At 41.8% G+C, this 12865-nt stretch overlaps 1 protein-coding gene across 6 annotated transcripts in view; it reads right to left on the bottom strand.

Annotated features, from left to right (window-relative positions):
* Nucleotides 1-12865, bottom strand: part of ccdc136b (coiled-coil domain containing 136b) — an 84884-nt gene that overhangs the window by 66726 nt on the left and 5293 nt on the right. For 2 of the 6 annotated variants that reach the window (XM_063072908.1, XM_063072912.1), the window contains exons 1-2: nucleotides 8947-9063; nucleotides 5215-5259 (exon numbers count right to left, since the gene is read on the bottom strand). The gene's annotated coding sequence lies outside the window, so the exon portion shown is untranslated. Of the gene's footprint in view, nucleotides 1-5214; nucleotides 5260-8946; nucleotides 9064-12865 lie in introns of those variants that run through there. The other 4 variants (XM_063072914.1, XM_063072913.1, XM_063072909.1 and 1 more) reach the window with 3 other exon arrangements.

Raw genomic sequence — 12865 nt, 5'->3', positions numbered from 1 at the left:
ATTGTTGGTTGTACTATAGTTAGTCTCTGCTCCCCAATCCAGGCAACATCCTTGAAATCTCCTCTGCACCCTTTCAATGGCTTTCACATCCTTCCTATAGTGAGGCGACCAGAACTGAGCACAATAACACTTGGTCACATCCTACTTGGATGCCAAAAGCCATCATTTTGTCCTGGAAACAACAGGAATTCTGCAGATGCTGGAAATTCAAGCAACGCACATAAAAGTTGCTGGTGAACGCAGCAGGCCAGGCAGCATCTCTAGGAAGAGGTGCAGTCGACGTTTCAGGCCGAGACCGTTCGTCAGGGGGGTCTCAGTCTGAAGTGTCCTGACAAAGGGTCTCGGCCTGAAACGTTGACTGCACCTCTTCCTAGAGATGCTGCCTGGCCTGCTGCGTTCACCAGCAACTTTTATGTATTTTGTCTTGGAATTCATCTTAACAGTTCATGTCTGGACCAATTTTGTTATGAGTCTTAAAATCAAGCAATTCTTGTGAAAAGAATAATCTGAGCAGTGAGGAGGTTGTTGATAAATACCACCACCAGTAACGCCTTGTTTTGATCATTCTGTCTATTCACTTGATGCGTTGTATATTCTAAAATGTAATGCTTACATTTACATTGCCTACAATGGCACTGACCTTTTGTCACTGTGAGACATGGATATGTGGCTACCAATCCTGTAATCTAAATTATCGATCGATAGCCACAGGATTAGTTATGGATAAATATGGGAAATAATTGCCAACGCAAAGAATATCTTAACAGGGCATTGCTCATGCACTTGTCCACTTTGCCTTCTTTCTGTGGTCTGCCATTCTCCCAAGTTCCTAACCTATTCCATAAACTTTGAGTAGTAGCCTTCAAGCTTTAATTTAAATCAAATGCCTTCCAGTTATCTGTACAAATAACATCCACAGAAATTTCCCATTAACTAACAGTTTAAGAAACTACCATTGAGGTTGTTAGGCAATACCTCTGCCTTACAAATCCATGGCGTCTTTTTGATCAGGTGGAAATTTTTCAACGTGTTTAAACACGTATTTTAAATTATAGACTCCAGGAAGTTTCTGTCTATAACGTAGAAGCAGATTATAATTCACATTTTTAAAACAGCGCAAAATTTGAAACTAAAGGAATGGTTTCTCAATTGAGAACATTTAGGTAGAATTTAAAGGGGCAGTTATAACGTTCCCTGTTCTTAAAAATTCAGTTGCGTTATTTTAATCCATCAGCATTATTTGAATGCTGTTGTTGCCCATCTCTAATTCAATATTAGTATCCTTGCGATGGCCAATGTGCTTTCACTCTTTCTCTAACGTAAAACAGAGAAGCAGAGTAGTTCATTCACTATGTTCTTCTACTTCTTAGTTTTGAACAGTCTATTCTTCCTGATTATTTTTATGTAAGAAAAATCTTTTATTTTGATATACGTTGCAAACTCCTTTTCATTCTTCCCCTATTTGTGGCTTGTACAACCTGTTTTGTCACCTTTTGTTATTCTTTGCATCCTTCCCAATCACCATCATCTGTGCTAGTTGCGGTGAGATATGGAGTTATAGAGTCACAGAGTCACAGAAAAGTACAGTATAGAAATAGGCCCTTCAGCCTACCTAGTCTGTGTCGAACCATTTAAACTGCCTACTCCCATCGATCTGCACCAGGACCATAGCCGCCCTTACCCCGACCAGCCATCGGAACTTCTCTTAAACATTGAATCCAAGCTTGTATGCATCACTTGTGCTGGCAGCTCATTCCACACTCTCACCACCCTCTGAGTGAAGACGTTTCCCCTCATGTTTCCCTTAAACTTTTCACCTTTCACCCTTAACCCATGACCTCCGGTGTAGTCCCACCCAACTTCAGTGGAAAAAGCCTGCTTGCACTTACCGTATCTATACCCCTCATAATTTTGTATACCTCTATCAAAACTCCTCTCAATCTTCTACGTATCAAGGAATGAAGTCCAATCTTTCCTTATAACTCAGGTCCTCCAGACCCGGCAATATCCTTGTAAATTTTCAGGTATATGCTTTGTTGTACACTTTTACATTGGTTTATATTATGTTATCCATGACTTCTTGGGCAAGAAGAGCTGATGTCCTTTATGTTCTTTTCCTGTAACTCACTTCATCAATCTTTGGTTGTTTTATCTATTAACAGATTTTCTAGACCTACCATGGCCAGTTTATTTCTCATAAAAATCAATACAAGTCTTTAAATCTACAATCTTAATAGTAATTCTGTATTTTGCCATTTTGTACACTAAATTGAAATGTCATCCTATTATGGTCTTATTTGCCCCCTATCTTCTTATTCAGGCTTCTTCCCCCTTCCTTTGAAGGGTCCTGGCCTGTAACGGCAACAGTTTATTCCCCTCCATAATTGCAGCCCGACTTGCCGAGCTCCTCCAGCACTCAGTTCATTGCTCAATATTTCCAGCATCTGCTGAAGTTCTTGTGTATATTATGATCTATATTAGATTAGACATTCATGTTCTGCTTAGTTGCTACATAAGTGTGGTTTGTTACTAAATCTAACATGATCTACTCTTGTTTAACAACATAGTACTGTAAACAACTATCCTCAAAACACAGTCAGAAAGATCACCTGAGCTAATCTGCTTATCTCAATCTATTTGAAAGTTAAAATCTTCTGTTAAATCCCATCTTCAACTGGGCACCAGTGGAAAAGACAAACTGAACCTCAGAGATTAACGTATGCTCCGCAACAGTACAGTACGTCTGAAAATGTGGTACCATTCTTCATACAATATTGAGAGGAACGGCCAATTAATCTGCTCAATGTAACAAGATTTCCCCCATAGCGTTTATTCACATTCACACTTTTCCTCCAAAAATGAATTACTGCATACATCCTTGGATCCACATAAACCTTGGCACAATTTCCAAGTGTGATGCTGGGTTGTTATATTTCCTGCTCTAGTTCTCCAGCACTGGATTAAATTTCCATAAATTAATCTAGCTCCACACATTTGCATAAAGTAATCTAACTCCATATATAGGGAATATCCTCCCATTATCCCTTAGCATCTCAAAGGAGAACTCTGCATATTTTTATCCCATTTTTGTTATCAGATTTTTGTTTGCAGTGATCTGAGTTCAAAGCACATGCTCCTGTGTTATTTTTCAGTCTAATTCACATGGCAAGACATTCCTTTCATTCTCAACATTGTATCTGCTCAGCTTGGGGAATGACAAGCAAAATACGCACCTCCACAAAAGGCACATCAGGACAAATAACACCGGAAAAGCAATTGAGTGCACAATAATACACAGCAAACCCCTGTACCCATCGAGAAATGTCTCATATAACCCGAAAAACTCCATTCCACTGACTGATCAAACACAATTCCCTTGACCTGCCAAAACCCACACCCCCAACATGGTGAGTCACACTTTCAAACTAACAACTATGAAAAACATCTCAAATTCCACTTAGAATCAAAAAAGAGCACTTCAAATTACACCTGGTTGGTCTGCCAAACATTACATTTTACCATTTTAGGAACTGCTACAACCTCCAGCCCATTCAGTTTTATTCCCCTCTTCTGCCTGCCTTCCTCTACCCTTACTTTTTTCTCTCCCCTTATCTGTCTCTACCTATCACCCACAAGTTGACAACCAACATTCAGCCTACTCTAAGATTGATACCAAAGATGTTCCCCTGATACCTGTATGCCATCCCCACAGTCTCCTATTACCCAATTTCATTCCCCTCCCCCAAGTGCTTCCATTTGCCTATCACCTACACACTTAACCTGCTGGGTCTCCAATCCCCTTTCCCAAAGTGTTCCAACTAACCACATTTCTCCACTTTATCTGGTTCAACTTAACCCTCTTACTACTTATCATGTTCCAACATCTAGAACCTACTGTGTCTCCGTTTATCATCTTCCAGCCTCCACCCATCTCCAACCCCCATCTCACCCACCAAATCGAGCTCCATCTGCCTTTTTTTCTACTTCCTTATCTGTTCCTACCTATCATCTACCAGCTGTCATCTCCTAATTCCACTTCTTCACCTCCACCACCTGGCTCCAAGTGCCCAACAGCCCCGTTCACTTGTTTCATCTTTCACCTGACAGCCCGTGCCTCACACTCTCCCCTCTATACTCTCTACCCTGACGCAGGCTCTTCACCCCCAAAAATCAACTATCCGTTAACCTCTATGGTTCCTCCAGTAGTTGGCTTTTTACTCAGAATCAGTGTCCTTATGAGATTCCATCAGGCTTAATTACTCATAGATTTCATAGTGATACTTTACAGCTAAAAAATCCCAAATAAGTTTGGGTAGGTTAACAAGAGCTTGAATGAAGAAATAGACTTGGAAAAGGTTTAAGGGCTAAGTACCAACGTTGAAAGATCCATAATTTTGATGGGTGAAGAGAGCATGCAATTTTGAAAAAAAAAGATATCAGAAGAAGTAATACAGTAAGGAACTGGAAGAACTCAGCAAGTCAGGCAATATCCATGGAGGAAAAGAAGAGTCAACGTTTCAGGTCAAGGCTGTTCATCAGGACAGGAAAGAAAGAGGGGAGATAACCAATATAAAAATGAAGGGGCAAGGCGAGGAGTAAAGGCTGGCAGATGATAGGTAGATCCATGTAAGGAGCTTGATTGGCAGGGGAGGGAGGGAGAAGAATGGGAATGACGTAAGAAGCTGGAAGGTGATAGGTGGAAACAACAAAGATAGAATCTGATAAGAGAGGGCAATGGACTATGGAATAAAGGGAAGGAGGTGGGGAAGGAAACTAATGGAAAGATAAAGGGTAGATGAAGAGAATGAAGGAGGAGAAAGAGAGAGGATAGTGGAGGCCAGAAAGGACAGAGGACAATGGTGTAGAGGAAGTTAAAGAAATCGTGCCATCAAAAGAAGTGTTGGTTTGAGATCTATAAATATGATTGAAGAACACTGTGGAGCAAGTATACTGGACGAAATAAGGGATGTTTAATGGTAGCATAGTGAACAAGTTACTGGACGAGAATCCAATGACCTGGGCCATTGGTCCAGAGACACAAGTTCAAGTCACATTATGCTAACTAGGAAATTTAAATTCAAATAATTAAATAAATTTAGAATTTAAAAAGTGCTTGGTTTGGCACTGTGACCATGAAATTACTGAATTATCCCAAAAACCAACTTGTTCAACAATGTCCTTCCGGGGGGGGGGGAGCAAATCCACCATCCTTACCTGCTTGGCCTTTTCATGAATCCAGACCCACCATGTGCCCACGTCCTGTGAATGAATGAATGAAGAGTGAAAAATATAATGTTGCAGGAGATCAAGGTTGATGGATGAACAGGACAACTGGTTGAGTTTAGTACATGTTGTATATTTTGGATGAAAGATCAAAAAGGGAAGAAGTGAGGTAGTTAAGTGTGGGGATGGAATAAGTATGCATAGAATCATAGGAATAGACAAAGGCCATTGATTTCCTTGAGCCATTTCTGACAGTCAATTAAATTATACTAATCTGTGCCCTAATTCCAACTACCCACTTGGCTCTTTATCACCTATCTCGGAGATAAAATTATGCATCAGCTTCTGCAACTGGTGAATTATGGGAAGGTTATTCATTAGTGGAAATATGGTAAACATAGTAGCTACCTCAGGAATAGAATGTGAGGCTTGGAATTCAACTCAGGAATGTAATACCAAATTAGGGAATGTTTGGTCATAAATTGGTATGATTAAAGAAAAGAGAACACATTCTGCACACGAGTTATAGATGATAAGGATTGAGCAGTGAGTTAGAGAAAGGATAGAGTAAAAGACAGCTGCAAGGTTAAAGGTGTTAGAGAAATAAACTGTGTGGTAGTCACAGAATCATACAGCAAAGAAGGGCATCATTCCATAATTGAGCTATCTAATTATTTCTGCTCTCCCACTATTCTTCCATGGCCCTGCAGATAATCCCCATGAAATAAACTGTTGAATCTGCTTTCACCATCCTTTCGCATGGAGCCTTCTAGATCACAAAAAATTGTTAATTATAACGATCTATTTTCACCAATCTATATTAATCTGTGTCCTCTGCTTACAAATCTTCTAGGTTCCCCAATAGTTTATTTACTTGATCAAAAATTTTCAAGATTTTCTGCATCTCAATTAAGATTTCCTTCAGTCTTTTCTCTAGAGAAAACAACCTCCATAGTTTTGCATATAAGTGATGGAAAATGGTTGATAGAGGGACAGTGATTTGAAGGAGATAGGTGGGACAGCTTAGGTATGGACTAGCAACAAAAGGTTGCAGACAAGTGAGAAATTATATGAATTGGGGGTGGATTGATGGCAATGGTTTAGGTGGGAGAAACAGATTAGATGATTTAAAGTGGACTGGTCATATTGGGTTGAACAAGGAGAGGTTAAAAAGTTCCAGATTTGATTGGTGGGAGTGATTTAAGTGGGTGAATGGGGAAAGAAATATTGATGTGATTTAGCAGGGGAAGGGAAGCTGAGTGAAGTAGATGCAGGAACTAAATATTTTTTAAAACTGACAGTGAGGATGTTCACCAAGAAGTGGACCTTGGTTTACAACAAGAGGAATTCTGGAATTGAAATTAAGCTGAGAGTAATTGGAACAATAGTTATATAAATCGGCATGAAGTTACATCCAAGAAAGTTTATCCACTCTCTAGATTTGATTATACATGACAATGTAGGGAATAGCATGTGCTATTGAAGGAAGCTATTTCAGCATTTGGGTGCATTTCCTGATACATAAGTGACTTAACAAGATGGGCAGGAGTCGGTAGCAGGAAACAACTGAATGGTCTTAGCCTTGGAGATGAGGCAAAGGCAGTAATTAAGAGTAACACTCCAGAATAAGCCAATGACAAAGCTTTTGGGTATGGTACTCCAGAGATCAGTACAGGGACCCCATTGACCAGTTAAGACATCCATAATTGAGCAGAAACCCTGACAAGTCAAGTAGGAAACCACAACAACAAGACATGAGATAATGGACTGAAATGCTAGCAATTAGGAATGACACCCTGGTGTTCAAAGTAAGATCCCAATGAGTTATGACTCCTTGAAAAAACAGGCATGAAAATTTACGAGCAGGTGATCACCCTTGTGATTGCACAGAAGACCTTAAAGAATGGCTGCAAGATAGACAGAGACCCAGTAATCAGATGTGAAACCCTGATGGTTAAGCAGAGACTCACTGTTCATGCACACAGCCCCTAGCTAATATCCCACTAATGGTCCATAGCCAATCACCAGTCTCAATGCTCATGCTTGCCAACTCCATGTGGTGTTGCTGGGCGACAGTTTTCTATTCGCCACCTTTTTGAGCTCTAAGCAACATCATTACCATGGTAACTGTTGAGCACAGTCTATAATCATAGGCGAGCTCTGCCAGCCCTCCTCCGCAGGACAGGCCCCTTTAAAAGAACCCACAGCCAACTCCAGGCTCCAGCAGTTAACACTAGAATTTCTGTGCACAAATTCAGAACGGAAGAAAGGATTTCAATAGTGTCGATTGAACTCCGTCTCAGTGCAAAATCTCACTGTCACTAAAATTGACCAGAAATCCTTACAGCATGTTGCCCTCACCACTTGGAACTTACTTGATACTCCATCCTTCAGACTCCTCACTGTGTCTCAGCAACCCCTTAACCTCTTTCTGTCCTCTCCTCCCACCTGACCATCCCTCAAAGGCACTTACTCTCTCCCCTGAAGGTGCTGACTTTAAAAGATGCTGGCTCTCTCCTCCTTGTGATAGGAGTTCTAGAGTCATACAGCACCACAATGGGCCTCTCGGTTCACTACATCCATACAATTTTAAATGTCTAATTAATCTCCCAATCAGTATATTCTTGGTATGTGGAAGGAAGCTACTGCAATTAGAGGAAACCCATGCAGTCACAGGGAGGACTTGCAAACTCCACATTGACAGAATCCAAGGTCATGACCAAGCCCGGGTCCCCGGAGCAGTGGAACTAACTGATGCATCATTTCACCCTTCCTGACGGTGCTAACCCTCTCCTTCCTGTGAAGGTGATGACTCATTCTCCAGGTCCTTTGAGAAACTGAACTCTCTCCTTTCATTTCTGCCGCTGACACCTCGCACCCTCTGTTCTGGAAAACAATATAACTTGCACCTGTGACAAAGAGGTTAACTTCACAATTCATAATCTCCCAAAATCAGCACCTAAACCCTATAATATATTTTGTAACCTGAAAATATAAATCTGATTAAAAAAAAGAACTTCCTTAACTTGCAAATGCATAGCCGAGTGTGTAATTCAACAAATGAAACAACAAGATCCCGATTTGGATGCTGACATCAAGATGTCCTAGTCTGAGATCAAAAACAACTTTCAAAAATCCATGGTTAGGTAGGAATCTGAGCCTCTCATCACCTCTTGCTCTGCCACTGTGTCTAGATATTGGAGAAACAGAGCTGGGGCGGTTGGAGGGACAGAAATGAACAGACTAGTGAGAGCCAATGTCTGTGAAAATGCACCCCAATGGGTCATTCTGTAGATTTGAACCCCAAGTCAACAGCACTCCAGTCAGTGTCCTATACAGTGGTGAGAGTCTGTGCCTGTGGAACTATACTCCAGTCAGTCAGTGTCTATAGAACTTCACCCTGATGAGACTGGGTGCCCGTTATATCTGGACCCCAATGACAGCATGGGAAAAGATAAAGTTAGATTTGCTCGAGTTTGTGCTGTTACCAATAGGTACTTACTACAGAATATTTGACACTGGGGAGCAACATAAAGATAAAAAATTCAAGAATACAATTAACATGTTATCACCAGCAGCGGCAATAAAATAAAAGGGGAAAATTTTCTTAACTTTAAAAGATAAATATTCACCTGTGCTTTTCTACATTTTTAAATTGCCGGCTGGATCAGAAGAAACAGGCACTGCATGAACTAGTTAACCATAGATTAATGTAATTCTCACCCGCCTTCAACGTAGACATTGTCCGTGGGACAGTAAGAAGAAGGAGCCGAGACTCCCCTCACGCACGCAAGTTGCCTCTCGCCTCTGGTTCTTCCTCCAAGTGACAATTTTTTCTGTGTAGATTAGGAACTCTGACACATTTCTGCTAATTTCCTGAGCATGCTCAGATTGTATAAGGAGTCGAAGGCTTCCCACCACTGGGCTATTTTTGGAAATCAGCTTGTCATTATTGTGCAAAGAGCTGCTGGTAGGCCCAGTAATGGAAGAGAGTGACACAGCACTGCACCAGAGTGCTCCCCAACACAAGAAGGGCAAGAGACAGCACTGAGAAATAGACAAAGCCACACCAGGACATCCCTTTCCTCTATTGTGGTCTCTCAGACTTACTAAAGGAGGGAAGCTCCTCACAATCACCACTTCATTCACCCTTCATTAACTCTTTACCTCTCACCAGTAATGGATGCAATGCACATGATGCAAGATTTATCACAGGAGGATTGTTAATACATATTGCTCTTTTTATTGAACTGCAATGGACTGGCTGTCAGTGTTAGTCTCTGCTCCAGCAGTATAGAATCCAAAACTTACTCTGTGAGCACAGTCAATGAGTCTGTTCTCAGACTATGTGTAAAAGCCCAGTAATTCCTGGCATGTGGTCCAGAACTCTTGGTCTATGCTTTGACCTTGATTAAAAGGTCACGTAGCCTACAGCCCTGTTTAAAAACTTCAAAGGCTCCTGCTCCGTGGTCAGACTTTGGAGATTTGTGATCAAGCATTCCATTATTAGTATGGCTCTAAATCCTTTATAACTGAGGCTGGTTGGAGAAGGTGATATCATAGGTGAGCAAATCTTACTCACAGAGAGACACAGGCCCTTTGGCCCACTGAGTCTACACTGACCATGAACCACCCATCTACACCAATCCTACATGTGTTATTCTCCCACAAACTTCATCCACTCCCCTCAGGCTCTACAACTCACTTACACACTCTGGGCAATCTACAGTGGCCAGTTAGCCTTGTCTTTAGAGCACGGAAGGATATCGGAGAAATCCCACACTGTAACAAAGAGAACATGCAGAACTCCACACAGACAGTATCCAAGGTCAGGATTGAATCCGGGTTCGCTGGGACTGTGAGACAGCAGTTCTACTTGCTGTACCACTGTGCTGCCCTCTGGTGACTGAATGGGACAAAAATATGATCGTGCTAGCCCACTACATAAGTAATATGCTACTGCCGAGCTTTATCCAACCAATCGTCTAAACAACAACCATTCACATCATCTTCCCCTTTTTTTGTCCCAAAGAAATTTATGATCCATGCTGCCACTGACCTTCATATTCCATAAACTTTAATCTTCCAAGCAAACCAAAATATGTGATATTATATCAAATGCTGCTTGGAGATCCACTTACGATACAGCTTTTCTACTGACCACATCAATTGTTTCCAATACCTAATCAAAAAAAAACTCATTCTGACAACACAATTTGAATTTTCCAAATCCCTACTGGCCTTCATTAATTCATCCAGCCTCATCCAAGTGGCTGTTAATTTGCCCTGTATCATTATTTATAAAACCTTCCCCACCACTGAGGTTGTCTGTTTTGTTGTTCCTTTCAGCACATTGTGGCGCATCGGGCAAAAACCTTGTCTTTCCTTTAGCATTTTTGTCTGTTTTTTGATGAGGCCGCATTGCTAGCTCAACACTTAACGCAGCACAAATGGAAAGCGTGCAAGGAGCTGGCTGGATTCCAACCCAGGACCACTCGCTTCTAAGTCCAGTGCAGATGCCAGTATGCCACCAGCCGTAACCACTAAGGTTAAACTGACTTTACTCTAATAAAGCACTTCTGCATCCTCTCCAAGGATCTGTCCTTCTTCTCAAAGTATGGTGTCTGGAATTAGAAATTCTTTTCAGCTGGGGGAGAAACCAGTGCTTGACATCTTTCTTAGTCCTTAGGTGCTAGCTAAAGGTTGTGATCTCCGGATTGCTACCTGTGCCATGTGCTAGTGAGGCTAGAGCTAGGAAGACTGTACAGTTTAATACATGGCTAAAGAGTTGGTGTAGGAGGGAGGGAATAAGATTTTTGGATCATTGGGCTCTCTTCCAGAATAGGTGAGACCCGTAAAGAAGGAACGGTTTGCACCTGAGTTGGAGGGGACTAATATCCTAACAGGAAGGTTTGTTAACGCTGCACGATGGAGTTTAAACTAGAGTAGTGGGGGGATGAGAAACAGAGTGGAGATGTTCAGGAGGCAGATGTTGGTAAGACCTCAGGCAAAGTTAGGAACCAAAAGATTGAGGCAAAGTTAGGAATCAAAAGATTGAGCATGGTGCAACAAAAGCGAAAAGGGTGATTACGGGACTGAAGGTGTTGTATCTGAATGTGTGCAGTGTATGGTATAAGCTAGATGAACTTGCAGCACAGTTGCAGATTGGCAGGTATGATGTTGTAGGCGTCATGGAATCATGGCTGAAAGGTTAGATAGACAGATGCTTCATTGATTCCAAAGGAAATTATAGTGTCACTGTAGCATTACAAGTGCACAGATATACAAATATTAGAAGAGAGGTAAGAAAAAGAATAAGGAATAAGTTACCTCAAACAGTCTAACAGGAGGGGGTCATTATTTCCCTGGCTGTAGGTTGACTTATTATAGAGCCTAATGGCTGACCTCATATGGTGCTCTCTGGAGCAGCGTAATTGTCTTAGTCTATTACTAAAAGTGCTCCTCTGTTCAGCCAGGATGGAATGCAGAGGGATAGAAACATTGTCCAGAATTGCCAGGATTTTCCGGAGAGTCCTTTGTTCTAACTCAGTCTCCGGAGTGTCCAGTTTGACTCCTATAACAGAGCCAGCCTTTCTCATCCATTTATTGAGCCTTTTGGCATCAAACATGTTGATACCATTACCCCAGAACACCCCCACATAGAAGATTGTACTGGCAACAACAGACTGGTAGAACCCATGAAAGAGAGGTCTGCATACTCCAAAGGACTCAGTCTCCTCAGGAAACAGAGGCGACTCCAGCCCTTCTTGTACACAGCCTCTGTATTGGTGCTCCACTCAAGTCTGTCATCCAGGGGCACCTCCAGGTACTTGTGGGTCTTCACCATATCCACATCCTCATCATCAATAGTAACAGGGAGCAGTGCAGGCTTAGTCTTCCTAAAGTCCATCACCATCCCCTTTGTCTCACTGATGTTGAGCTGCAGATGATTCAGCTTGCACCATTTGACAAAGTCCTCTACCAGGGCCCTGTATTCATCCTGCCGTCCTCCCTTTTTATACCCAACTACTGCTGAGTCATCAGAGAATTTCTGCAGATGGCATAACTCAGTGTTGTATCTAAAGTCCAAGGTATGCAGGGTAAACAGGAAGGGAACCAATACAGTCCCCTGTGGGGCCCCAATGCTGCTTATAGCCATGCCTGACAAAGTGCTGAGAGCTTAATGTCCGAGGATTCACACTGTATCGAAAGGATAGGCAGGAAGGCAGAGAGGGCAGTGTTGCTCTGTTGGTAAAAGATAAAATCAAATCATTAGAAAGAAGTGACATAGGGTCAGAAGGTGTTGAATCATTGTGATAGAGCTAAGTAACTGCAAGGGTAAAAAGACCCTGGTGGAGGTTGTATACAGATCCCCAAACAGTAGTAAGGATGTGGTCTACAAATTACAATGGGAGATAGACAATTCATGCCAAAAGGGCAATGTTACAATGTTAATATGCAGGTAGATTGGGAAAATCAGGTTGGTGCTGGATTACAGGAGGGGAATTTCTAGAGTGTCTATGTGAGGGCTTTTTAGAGCTACTTGTGGTTGAGTCCGCTAGAGGATTAGCTATTCTGTATTGGGTGTTGTGCAATGAAACACAATTGATGAGAGAGCTAAAGGTAAAAGGGGCAGGTGAAC

Source organism: Mobula hypostoma, chromosome 20, assembly GCF_963921235.1.
Source record: "Mobula hypostoma chromosome 20, sMobHyp1.1, whole genome shotgun sequence".
Taxonomy (NCBI): Eukaryota; Metazoa; Chordata; class Chondrichthyes; order Myliobatiformes; family Myliobatidae; genus Mobula; species Mobula hypostoma.
This window is presented reverse-complemented; position numbering and strand designations above follow the sequence as displayed.